This window comes from Pristiophorus japonicus, chromosome 22 (genome assembly GCF_044704955.1).
Source record: "Pristiophorus japonicus isolate sPriJap1 chromosome 22, sPriJap1.hap1, whole genome shotgun sequence".
Lineage (NCBI taxonomy): Eukaryota > Metazoa > Chordata > Chondrichthyes > Pristiophoridae > Pristiophorus > Pristiophorus japonicus.
Genome location: NC_091998.1, coordinates 57,331,813 through 57,344,873, shown reverse-complemented (window position 1 = coordinate 57,344,873; position 13,061 = coordinate 57,331,813).

Below are 13,061 nucleotides of genomic sequence, written 5' to 3'. Positions count from 1 at the left end.
GTCTGATGGCTATTGATTGGTTCTTCCATATTGAATCAATGGACAGGGAATGAATTTTAAAGATAGCTAATAACTGATTTACTTTGCTTCAATTCCTGATTTTCTAATTTTAACTTAATTTATGATTATTGTATATATTTTTATTATAACTAATCTTGATTTACTGATTCTACTTTTGTAGAATCCTTATTGTATTTACCATGTAAATTGAATTTCTCTCTTGCGTGTGCATTTTGGCTGTCGCTTCAGACCTGAGCCGTTGACTTTTTTTACACTTCTGTTTTTTCTCTTTCCCTCCCTAATCGATATCTAATGCCGACATGCCACCTCTCATCTCTCCTCTCTCATATACTCTGTCCTCCAAAATCCCTGTGCCAACCCCTCATTACTCTACAACTTTCATTCTCTCCTGCCACTTCCCTCTGTGCCTCTCTTGGCATTGTGCGAAGGGCCCATTGTGGCACTCGTCGCTGTCTCCTCACAAGCAGCAAAACCCCGACTCTCCCATCCGACTCTCTCCCCGACCTTGCCGCCCAGCTTGTCCATGGGAGGGCTAACCTTGCAAATCTCCCCGACCAACTCATCCTTCAACCAATGACCGTGTGTATTCTGGTCGCAGATCAGCCATGTTCTCAAAATCTCTTTACAAAATGTCCGTTCACTTTCAAACAAGGCCCTTACCATCCATAACTTTACAGTGGATGACTGCATTGACATCATGACATTAACTGAAACTTGGCTGAAGGATAATGACACACTTCCTTTAATCAAAGCCTCCCCTCCCAGCTATACCTTCCACCACTTGCCCCGCCCAGACCGCCGTGGTGGCGGTATAGCTCTCATCGCTAAATCACACCTTGATCTGTCCCCCTACTCCTCCAACACATTCTCATCTCACCTTATTCCACCCCTCTCACCTCTCATTCAAAATTCTCGCTCTCTACCATCCACCAAGTATGATAAAAACGTTATCACGGATATATCCCCGTCGCTTTCCTCCCTCAGCCTATGCACCGAGCGACTTCTCATCCTCGGTGATTTCAACCTCCATCTCAACTCGTCTTGCTCTCCTGAGTTCATTACCCTCCTGTCTTCCCTTAATCTATCACTCCGTGTAAATTCCTCACCCCATATTCACGGCCACCCCCTTGACCTTGCAATCTCGTGGCCTTTCTGTTCCAGTCATATCAATTAAAGATAAAGCCATCTCTGGTCATTTCCTTGTAGCACTATCAACCCACATTCCCCTTCCCCAATCCAAACCTACTTTCTTCTGCATCCGCCCCTGGACAAAACCATCTCTAAACTCTTACAACTGCATTTATCAACACAACTGTCCAATCTTTAGCCTTTTAACAATGACCTTTCTTCAGCCACTGATCTGCTCAACCACACCCTCACTGCCACCTTTGATGCTCTAGTCCCTCTCCCCCACCCTCATCATTCCCCCTGGTACAGCCCTCATCTTCAAAAGGACGTAGACTTGAACAGATGTGGCGGACAACTGGTTCCGCCATTCACTGCCAGATCTGGCTCGAACTATCGGTTCTTACTCTTGTCTACAAAAACTGCTCACTATTCCAGGATCATTCTGGATTTCAAAAATAACCCCAGGTTACTATTCTTGACTGCTAACGGTCTCCTGAAAGCCCTCTCCCCTGTTTCCACCACACTCGCCTCCAACAATGTGCGAGGAGCTCATGGACGACTTTGTCTCAAAGATTGAGACCATCTGATCAGCTGCCTCTGCGAGTTCCCTTCCTTCACCTGGCCCACAGGGCCAAACTTCATCTGACGCTCCTAGCCTTAAACTCGTATCTTTCTCTAGTTTCTCTTGATCTCGCCTCTTAATCTCTCCAAACTTATCTTGTCCATGAGACCCAGTTCCTGCTCTCTTGACCATATTCCTACTAAACTTCCTTTTCTGGCTCCCATGTTAGCCGACATTGTTAACGGTTCTCTGCCCTCAGGTACTGTTCCCCTCCTTCAAATCTGCTGTCATCACCCCTCTCAAAAAAAAAACAACCCTTGACCCCAGTGTGATTGCCAGTTATCGCCCCATCTCGAACCTCCCCTTCCTGTCCAAAGTACTTGAACATGTTGCCTTCCAAATCCGTGATCATCTTTGCATGAATTCAATGTTTGAATCCCTTCAATCTGGCTTTCGTCCCTGCCACAGTACTGAAACTGCTCTCTTCAAAGTCACAAATTACATCCTTTGTGACTGTGACAAAGGTAAACTATCCCTCCTCGTCCTTCTGGACCTGTCTGCAGCCTTTGACACGGTTGACCACTCTATCCTCCTCCAACACCTCTCCACCACCGTCCAGCTGGGTGGGACTGCACTCGCCTGGTTCCATTCTTATCTATCTGATCGTAGCCAGAAAATCTGCCATGGCTTCTCTTCCCATTCCCACATCGTCACCTCTGGTGTCCCCCAAGGATCTGTCCTTGGTCCCCTCTTATTTCTTATCTCCCCTTGGCGATATCATCCGAAAACACAGTCAGTTTCCACATGTACGCAGATGACACCCAGCTCTACCTCTCCACCACTTCTGTCAACCTCTGCTTGGTAACTAAATTGTCAGATTGCTTGTCTGACATCCAGTGCTGGATAGGCAGAAATGTTCTCCAATAAAATATTGGGAAGACCGAAGCCATTATCTTTGGTCCCCGCCACAAACTCTGTTCCCTAACCAATGCAGCCTTTGACACAGTTGACCACTCTCTCCCCCTAGCATCAATCTGAGGATGAACAAGATTGTTTGCAACTTAGCTGTCATATTTGACCCTGAAATGAGTTTCCAGCCACATATCCGCAGCATAACTAAAACCGCCTTTTTCCACCTCTGTAACATTGCCCCTCCTCAGCTCTTCTGCTGCTGAAACCCTCATTCATGCCTTTGTAACCTCTAGACTTGACTACTCCAACTCACTCCTGGCCAGCCTCCCACATTCCATACTACGTCAACTTGAAATCATCCAAAACTCAGCAGCCCGTGTACTAACCCGCACCAAGTCCCGCTCACCCATCACCCCTGTGCTTTCTGACCTATAATGGTTCCCAGTCAATGCCTTGATTTCAAAATTCTCATCCTTGTTTACAAGTCACTCCATGGCCTCACCCCTCCCTATCTCTGTAATCTTTATCAGCCTCAACCCCACACCATATCTCTGCTCCTCAGATTCTGGCCTCTTGAACAACCCTCATTATAACTGCTCAACCATCGGTGGCCGTGCCTTCAGCTGCCTGGGCCCTAAGCTCTGGAACTCCCTCCCTAAACCTCTCCGCCTCTCTTTCCTCCTTTAAGACACTCCTTAAAACCTACCTCTTTAAACAAGCTTTTGGTCATCTGCCTTAATTTCTTTTTCTGTGGCTCGGTGTCAAATTTATCTGTTTGTCTGTAACACTCCTGTGAAGCGTCTTTGGACGCTTTACTGCGTTAAAGGCGTTCTATAAATAAGTTATTATTTCCAGTTGCCAAAACAACCTTTTTGACCAGTTTGAAAGAGCGACAAAAATGCAAAGTGAGTGTCAGTGATAAGAGATGGGAACTGAAGCGCTTTGTCTGACACTGCTCAGTGTGAGCTTTAACTGTTCACCCATCGTTTTCAGCTTTACCTGTAAACATCGATTGCAGTTCACACAGCTACTTTTATTTCCATACATCAAATTCTACAGATGATGAAATACAACCAATTGGTGACCATATTTTCTAAAGTGGTTCCAGGGAGACACAGGGTGGGAGAACGGCAAAGTAGCCCAGACAGAAATGAGGCAGTTCGAGCAGCCTATATTTGAACAGTTGCATATATCCAGCGCGCACGCAAAATAAATGTGGATATTAATGCGGAAGTGAGGTCTCACGCTTGAAGCACATTCAGACACTGTTTTGCAAATAATACAATAAGGGCCTTGGAGCTCCATAAAGTTGCCCTTGGGCTGCTCACCCTGTTTTATTAACAGCGCTACCCCACCTCCTTTTCCTTTCTGTCCTTCTGAATTGTCAAATACCCCTGAATATTTAGTTCCCAATCCTGGTCACCTTGCAACCACGTCTCTGTAATGGCTATCAGACCATATCTATTTGTGCCATCAACTCATCTATTTTGTTACGAATGCTACATGCATTTTAAACAAAGAGCTTCATGCATTTAGACAAAGAACTTTAAAGTTTTTTTTTTAATCCTTTTTTTTTCTGCTCATTTCCTCTGTCCTTCAAACTCACTTTCTACATTTTTGCTTTCTAATTCCAGCTTTACTCCCCTCCCTAATGAATCTATTCTCAGGTTCCCATCCCCCTGCCAAGCTAGTTTGAACCTTCCCCAACAACACTAGCAAACCCCCCCACGAGGTTATTGATCTTGGCTCTGTTGAGGTGCAAACCGTCTGGCTAGTACAGGTCCCACCTCCCCCAGAAGCGGTCCCAATGCCTCAGGAATCTAAAGCCCTCCCTCCTGCACCATCTCTCCAACCATGCATTCATCTGCTCTATCCTCCTATTTCTGCAGAAACAATATTGGCCTTCAAGATGTTGAATCAGTTTGGGTGGAGATAATGAATAATGAAGGAAAAAAGTCACTGGTGGGCGTAGTCTATAGCTCCCCTAACAGTAGCTACACTGTTGGACGGAGTATAAATCAAGAAATAATGGAGGCTTGTAATAAACGAATGGCAATAAAAATGGGTGATTTTAACCTTCATATTGATTGGACAAAGCAAATTGACCAGGGTAGCCTTGAGGATGAGTTCATAGAGTGTATCTGGGATAGTTTCCTTGAACCAGGGAGAAGGCTATCTTAGATCTAGTACTGTGTAATGAGGCAGGATTAATAAATGCATAGTAAAAGATCTTCAAGGAATGAGTGACCATAATATGGTTGAATTTCAAATTCAGTTGGAGGGTGAGAAAGTTGGTTCTCAAATCAGGGTCCTAAGCTTAAATAAAGGTATGAGGGCTAAGGTGGACTGGGCAAATAGACCAAAGAATGGGATGGCTGATGAGCAGTGGCAGACATTTAAGGAGATATTTCATAACTCTCAACAAAAATATATCCCAATGAGAAGGAAAGACTAAGAGAAGGGATAACCGTGCGTGGCGAACGAAGGAAATAAGGGATGGTATCAAATTGAAAACAAAGGCATACAATGTGGCCAAGACTAGTGGGAGGCCAGAGGATGGGCAGGGAGGAGCGATATAAAGAGCGGGGAATGGGCGGAGAGGAGAAGATATAAAGATCGGGGAATGTGTGGGGAGGAGCGATATAAAGAGCAGAGAATGGGCGGCGTGGAGAACGGGTGGAGAGGAATGATATAAAGAGCAGAGAATGGGCGGAGAGGAGCGTTATAAAGAGTGGAGAATGGGCGGAGAGGAATGATATAAAGAGCAGAGAATGGGCGGAGAGGAGCAATATAAAGATCGGGGAATGTGTGGGGAGGAGCGATATAAAGAGCAGAGAATGGGCGGCGTGGAGCGTTATAAAGAGTGGAGAATGGGCGGAGAGGAATGATATAAAGAGCAGAGAATGGGCAGAGAGGAGCTATATAAGTGTACGGGCCGGACGGGTTGCACCTCAACAGAACCGGGGCCCATATAAAAGAGGAGTGAGTCCATCTCACTGTCCAATCGATATTCTGTTCTGATTACCGGTGGGGGCGATGGTGGCTCTGAGGAGTGCAGACAGAGCCAAGTCCGTGGCACCATGGGTGGCCCAACTGCACGGGGGTGGTGGGGGGTGGAGAATGGAAGAGCTATAGTGGTAGGGGATTCGCTAGTCAGGGGAGCAGACAGGTGTTTCTGCGGCCGCAGACGTGATTCCAGGATGGTATGTTGCTTCCCTGGTGTCAGGGTCAAGGATGTCACTGAGCGGCTGCAGGGCATTCTGGGGGGAGAGGGTGAACAGCCAGAGGTCATGGTCCACATCGGGACCAATGACATTGGTCAAAAGAGGGATGAGGTCCTGCAGGCAGAGTTTAAGGAGCTAGGAGAGAGATTAAAAAGCAGGACCTCAAAGGTAGTAATCTCCGGATTACTCCCAGTGCCATGAGCTAGTGAGTACAGAAATAGGAGGATAGAGCAGATGAATACGTGGCTGAAGAGATGGTGCAGGTGGCAGGTGGGAGGTGGGAGGGCTTTAGTTTCCTGAGGTATTGGGACCGCTTCTGGGGGAGGTGGGACCTGTACAAGCCGGACGGGTTACACCTCAACAGAGCCGGGACCAATATCCTCGCGGGGGCAGGGGGTTGCTAGTGCTGTTGGGGAGGGTTTAAACTAGCTTGGCAGGGGGATGGGAACCTGAAAATAGATCCAGTAGGGAGGGGAGTAAAGCTGGAATTAGAAATCAAAAATAAAGAAAGTGAGTTTGAAGGAGAGAGGAAACAAGTAGGAAAAAAGGGTAAAAAAGCAAACTTAAAGGCACTTTGTCAAAATGCACGTAGCATTTGTAACAAAATAGATGAGTTGACGGCACAAATTGAGACAAATGGGTGTGATCTGATAGCCATTACAGAGACATGGTTGCAAGGTGACCAGGATTGGGAATTAAATATTCAGGGGTACTTGACAATCGGGAAAGACAGATAGAAAGGAAAAGGAGGTGGGGTAGCTCTATTGATAAAGGATGGAATCACTGCAATAGTGAGAAACGATATTGGCTCAAATGATAAGGATGTTGAAACAGTTTGGGTGGAGATAAGGAATAATAAGGGGAAAAAGTCACTGGTGGGCGTAGTCTATAGGCCCCCTAACAGTAGCAACTCTGTTGGTCGGAGCATAAACCAGGAAATAATGGGGGCTTGTAAAAAGGGAATGGCAATAATCATGGGTGATTTTAATCTCTATATTGTTTGGACAAATCAAATTGGTGAGGGTAGCCTTGAGGAAGAGTTCATGGAGTGCGTAAGGGACCGGTTCCTTGAGCAGTATGTAACGGAACCAACCAGGGGGCAGGCTATCTTAGATCTGGTCCTGTGTAATGAGACAGGATTAATAAACAATCTCCGAGTAAAGGATCCCCTTGGAATGAGTGACCACAGCATGATTGAATTTCAAATTCAGATGGAGAGTGAGAAAGTTGGATCTCTAACCAGCATACTAAGCTTAAATAAAGGAAACTATGAAGGTATGAGGGCAGAGTTGGCTAAAATGGACTGGGAAAATCGATTGAAGTGTGGAAAAGTTGATGAACAGTGGTGTACATTTAAGGAGATATTTCACAACTCTCAAGAAAAATATATTCCAGTGAGGAGGAAAGGGTGTAAGAGAAAAGATAGCCATCTGTGGCTAACTAAAGAAATAAAGGACGGTATCCGATTAAAAACAAGGGCATACAAAGTGGCCAAAACTAGTGGGAGGACAGAAGATTGGGAAGCTTTTAAAAGCCAGCAAAGAATGACTAAAAAAATGATTAAGAAAGGGAAGATAGACTATGAAAGTAAACTAGCACAAACTATAAAAACAGATAGTAAGAGTTTCTATAGGTATATAAAAAGGAAAAGAGTGGCTAAAGTAAATGTTGGTCCCTTAGAGGACGAGACCGGGGAATTAGTGATGGGGAACATGGAGATGGCAGAAACTCTAAACAAGTATTTTGTATCAGTTTTTACGATAGAGGACACTAACAATATTCCGACAGTGGATAGTCTAGGCGCTATGGGGGGAAGGAACGTAACACAATCACAATCACTAAGGAGCTGGTACTCAGTAAGACAATGGGACTAAAGGCAACTAAATCCTCTGGACCTGATGGCTTGCATCCTAGGGTCTTAAGAGAAGTAGCAGCAGGGATTGTGGATGCATTGGTTGTAATTTACCAAAATTCCCTGGCGGTCCCAGCAGATTGGAAAACTGCAAATGTAACGCCCCTATTCAAAAAAGGAGGCAGACAAAAAGCAGGAAACTATAGACCAGTTAGCCTAACATCTGTGGTTGGGAAAATGTTGGAGTCCATTATTAAAGAAGCAGTAGCCGAATATTTGGAAAAGCAAAATTCAGTCAGGCAGAGTCAGCATGGATTTATGAAGGGGAAGTCACGTTTGACAAATTTGCTGGAATTCTTTGAGGATGTAATGAACAGGGTGGATAAAGGGGAACCAGTGGATGTGGTGTATTTGGACTTCCAGAAGGCATTTGACAAGGTGCCACATAAAAGGTTCCTGCCCAAGATAAAAGTTCACGGGGTTGGGGGTAATATATTAGCATGGATAGAGGATTGGCTGACATACAGAAAACAGAGACTCGGGATATATGGTTCATTCTCTGGTTTGCAATCAGTAACTAGTGAGGTGCCGCAGGAATCAGTGCTGGGACTCCAACTATTTACAATCTATATTAACGACTTGGATGAGGGGACTGAGTGTAATGTAGCCAAGTTTTCTGACGATACAAAGATGGGAAGAAGGACAATGTGTGAGGAGGCTGCAGGAGGACATAGACAGGCTAAATGAGTGGGCAAGAATTTGGCAGATGGAGTATACGGTTTTTTACTAAGGACAGCAGAGGATCTTGGCTGGTCTAAGTCCTAATCTGGCGGGCCCTGACAGGTGATTTATCATTTTCAAATGCTTCCATGACCATCAACAAGTCTGCGGGCTGCGCCACCATCAACAAGTTTGCAGGCTGCGCCATTTCCACCCCCGTTGTGGGCAATGGTAGCCGACTGAGAGAATCCACACAGTTCTCGGTGCCTGGCCTGTGGCGGATGGTATAGTTATACGCTGATAGCGCGAGTGCCCACCTTTGTATGCGGGCTGAGGCATTAGTATATATCCCCTTGTTTTCAGCGAACAGGGATGTGAGGGGCTTGTGATCAGTTTCCAGCTCAAATTTGAGGCCAAACAGGTACTGATGCATTTTCTTTACCCCGAACACACACGCTAATGCCTCTTTCTTAATCATGCTGTAGGCCCTCTCGGCCTTAGACAAGCTCCTGGAAGCATAGGCGACAGGTTGCAACTTCCCTGCAACGTTACTTGTTGTAATACACACCAAACTCCGTACGACGACGTGTCACATGCTAGCACAAGTCTTTTACACGGGTTATACAATACAAGCAGCTTGTTGGAGCATAAAATGTTTCTGGCTTTCTCAAAAGCAATTACTTGTTTTTTTTCCCCATATCCAGTTCTCACCTTTGCGCAATAACACATGTAGGGGCTCTAAGAGGGTGCTTAACCCCGGTAGGAAGTTACCAAAATAGTTGAGTCCCAAGAACTACCGCAGCTCTGTGACATTCTATGGCTTGGGCGCGTTCCTGATAGCCTCTGTCTTGGCGTCTGTGGACCGAATGCCGTCCGCCGCGATCTTTCTCCCCAAAAACTCCACTTCTGTTGCCATGAAGACGCATTTCGAACTCTTCAGCCGCAGCCCTACGCGATCCAGTTTTTGTAGGTGCTCGGTGGTGTCCCGACCCGTGACCAATATGTCATCCTGAAAGACCAACGTGTGTGGTACCGACTTGAGTAGGCTCTCCATGTTTCTCTGGAAGATCGCTGTAGCCGACCGAATTCCAAACAGGCATCTGTTGTCGATGAACAGTCCCTTGTGCGTGTTGATGCAGGTGAGGCCCTTCGAAGACTCCTCCAGCTCCTGCGTCATGTAGGCCGAAGTCAGGTCGAGCTTGGTGAACGTCTTGCCTCCTGCCAGCGTCGCAAATAGGTCGTCTGCCTTAGGTAGCGGGTATTGGTCCTGTAGCGAGAAACGATTAATAGTTACTTTATAATCGCCGCAAATCCTGACCGTGCCATCACTTTTGAGTACTGGAACAATCGGGCTGGCCCACTCGCTGAATTCCACTGGGGAGATGATGCCCTCGCGTTGCAGCCTGTCCAGCTCGATTTCCACTCTCCCTCATCATGTGAGGTACCGCTCGCACCTTGTGGTGAATGGGTCGTGCCTCTGGGACCAAGTAGATCCGCACCTTCGCCCCTGAAAACATAGAAACATAGAAAATAGGTGCAGGAGTAGGCCATTCGGCCCTTCTAGCCTGCACCGCCATTCAATGAGTTCATGGCTGAACATTCAACTTCAGTACCCCATTCCTGCTTTCTCGCCATACCCCTTGATCCCCCTAGTAGTAAAGTTTCAAATGCCTGGCTCAAAAAGGGAAGGAAATTTGTTAAGAATCTGGGTACATGAGGCCTTATTGACATGTGATAGCGCTCGGATGTCATCCCAGTTCCAGCGGATTTTACCCAGCCAGCTCCTTCTAAGCAGTGTAGGGCCATCGCCCGGGACAATCCAGAGTGGCAGTTCGTGCACCGTGCCCTCGTAGATGACCTTGACCATGGCGCTGCCCAGGACAGTGATAAGGTCTTTGGTGTACATTCTCAGTTTCGTGTGGATGGAGCTCAGGGCTGGTCTGAATGCTTTGTTGCACCACAGTCTCTCAAACATCTTTTTACTCATGATAGATTGGCTGGCGCTAGTGTCCAGTTCCATGGCAACGGGTAAGCCATTCAATTTTACATTTAGCATTATAGGTTGACATTTCGTCGAAAATGTGTGCACCCCGTGTACTTCAGCATCTGCCTCCTCTCTCTGAGACTCAAAATTGCTTTGATCCACCATGGACCGATCTTCCTCTGCCACGTGGTGGTTAGCAGGTTTTGCAGAGCTTGCAGCTCGTTTGCAAGCTCGTTGGAGGTGCCCCATTGTTCCACAGCTCTTGCAAACATACCCTTTGAAGCGGCATGAATAGGCTGAATGCAAGCCTCCACAACGCCAACAAGGTGTGAATTGCCTTTTTTGGGGACTCTGGGTCACCTGAGGCCTGCTGGCAGTTGCAGACTCATGGTTTCTGCCCTGTACTTTTCTGCTTGCAAACACAGTTCCAGTTAATTTATGAACATTGCTAGCACTTGTGTGCTGAGAGAATTGTTTGGTGTTATCACTGGTGGACATAAACGCCTGTGCTATCGCAATGGCCTTACTGAGGGTCGGTGTCTCTACAGTCAAAAGTTTTCATAGGATGGTCTCGTGGCCAATGCCCAGTACAAAAAGGTCTCTGAGCATCTGCTCCAGGTAGCCGTCAAACTCACATTGTCCTGCAAGTCGCCTTAGCTCGGCGACGTAGCTCGCCACTTCCTGACCTTCAGATCGCTGGCACGTGTAGAACCGATACCTCATCATCAGCACGCTCTCCCTCGGGTTAAGATGCTCCCGAACCAGTGTACACAGCTCCTCATACGACTTATCTGTGGGTTTCACCAGAGCCAGAAGATTCTTCATGAGGCTGTAGGTCGGTGCCCTGCATACTGTGAGGAGGAACGCTCTCCTTTTTGCAGCGCTTCCTTCTCCATCCAGCTCGTTGGCTACAAAGTACTGGTCTAGCCGTTCGACATAGGCTTCCCAGTCCTCATCCTCCGAGAACTTCTCCAGAATGCCCACAGTTTGCTGCATCTTTGCGTTGGATTCGTATTCTCGTCACCAGTTGTTGTGTTCCTAACACAGATGAGACTACACACAGGGAGGTTAAAGGAGCAGCGACCTCAGTCTTTAATAAGACACTCCAGAGTGAGGAACAGGCCTTAGGGGCTGGCTTATATACAGTGCTCCCAAGGGATGCTGGGATCCCTTGGGACTTCAGGGGATGAGCTCCCTGGTGGCGGAACATGGGAATGCATGCTTTACAGATACACAACAACAGGTAAGGCAGGTAATGATTGTGGGCTGTTTTTCTTTTAAATTAACATATAGCATATAACTAAATACTAAAGGTGGTCATGATAACTGCATCTCTGAGATCTCCCGGCATGCTCTCCTCCCTCCAGATGAGATGAGATCATGTATTCGCGCCAAAAGTGCCTCTCCGCCATACTTCAATGCCTCAGCGGGGATTCCATCTGCTCCCATAGCCTTGTTTTAGCTGTCTTATGGCTTTTTCTACCTTGTGCAGTGTTGGGATCTCACTGAGGTGGTGACGGGTAGCATACTGTGGAATGGAGTCGAGAACATTCGAGTCAAAGGCAGAGTCTCGATTGAGGAGATCTTCGAAGTGCTCCTTCCAGCGGGCCCTGTTTGCCTCGGTGTCCTTGATGAGTGTTTCCCCGTTCTTGGCCAGCAGCGGGGTGAGGGCCTTGGGTGTTTGGACCGTAGGTGGCCTTGACTGCACATCATGGCTGTCGGTCAGCTGATGTATCTCCTGTGCTTTCTCCATCCACCACCTGTTCATCAGGTCCCGGGTTTTTTGTTGGACCTCAGCCATGAGCCGTCTGTAATGCTGCTTTGTTGCTCCCGAGTTGGGTTGTTGTTTAAGGCTCAGAAATGCCCTGCGCTTGCGATCTATTAGCTCTTGGATCTCCTGATCATTCTCATCAAACCAGTCCTGGTGTTTCCTGGTTGAGTGACAACGAGATCCAACACCGCCTCCAGTGTGCCAGTGCTGCCTTCGGCCACCTGAGGAAAAGAGTGTTTGAAGACCAGGCCCTCAAAACTGTCACCAAGCTCATGGTCTACAGGGCTGTAGTAATACCCGCCCTCCTGTATGGCTCAGAAACATGGACCATGTACAGCAGACACCTCAAGTCGCTGGAGACATACCACCAATGATGTCTTTGCAAGGTCCTACAAATCCACTGGGAGGACAGACGCACCAACGTTAGCGTCCTCGACCAAGCCAACATCCCCAGCATTGAAGCACTGACCACACTCGATCAGCTCCGCTGGGCAGGCCACATAGTTCGCATGCCAGACACGAGACTCCCAAAGCAAGTGCTCTACTCGGAACTCCTTCCCGGCAAGCGAGCCCCAGGTGGGCAGAGGAAACGTTACAAGGACACCCTCAAAGCCTCCCTGATAAAGTGCAACATCCCCACTGACACCTGCGAGTCCCTGGCCAAAGACCTCCCGAAGTGGAGGAAGTGCATCCGGGAGGGCGCTGAGCTCCTCGAGTCTTGTTGCCAAGAGCATGCAGAAACCAAGCACAGGCTGCAGAAGGAGCGTGCGGAAAACCTGTCCCACCCACCCTTTCCCTCAACGACTATCTGTCCCACCTGTGACAGAGACTGTGGCTCTCGTATTGGACTGTTCAGCCACCTAAAAACTCATGTTAAGAGTGGAAGC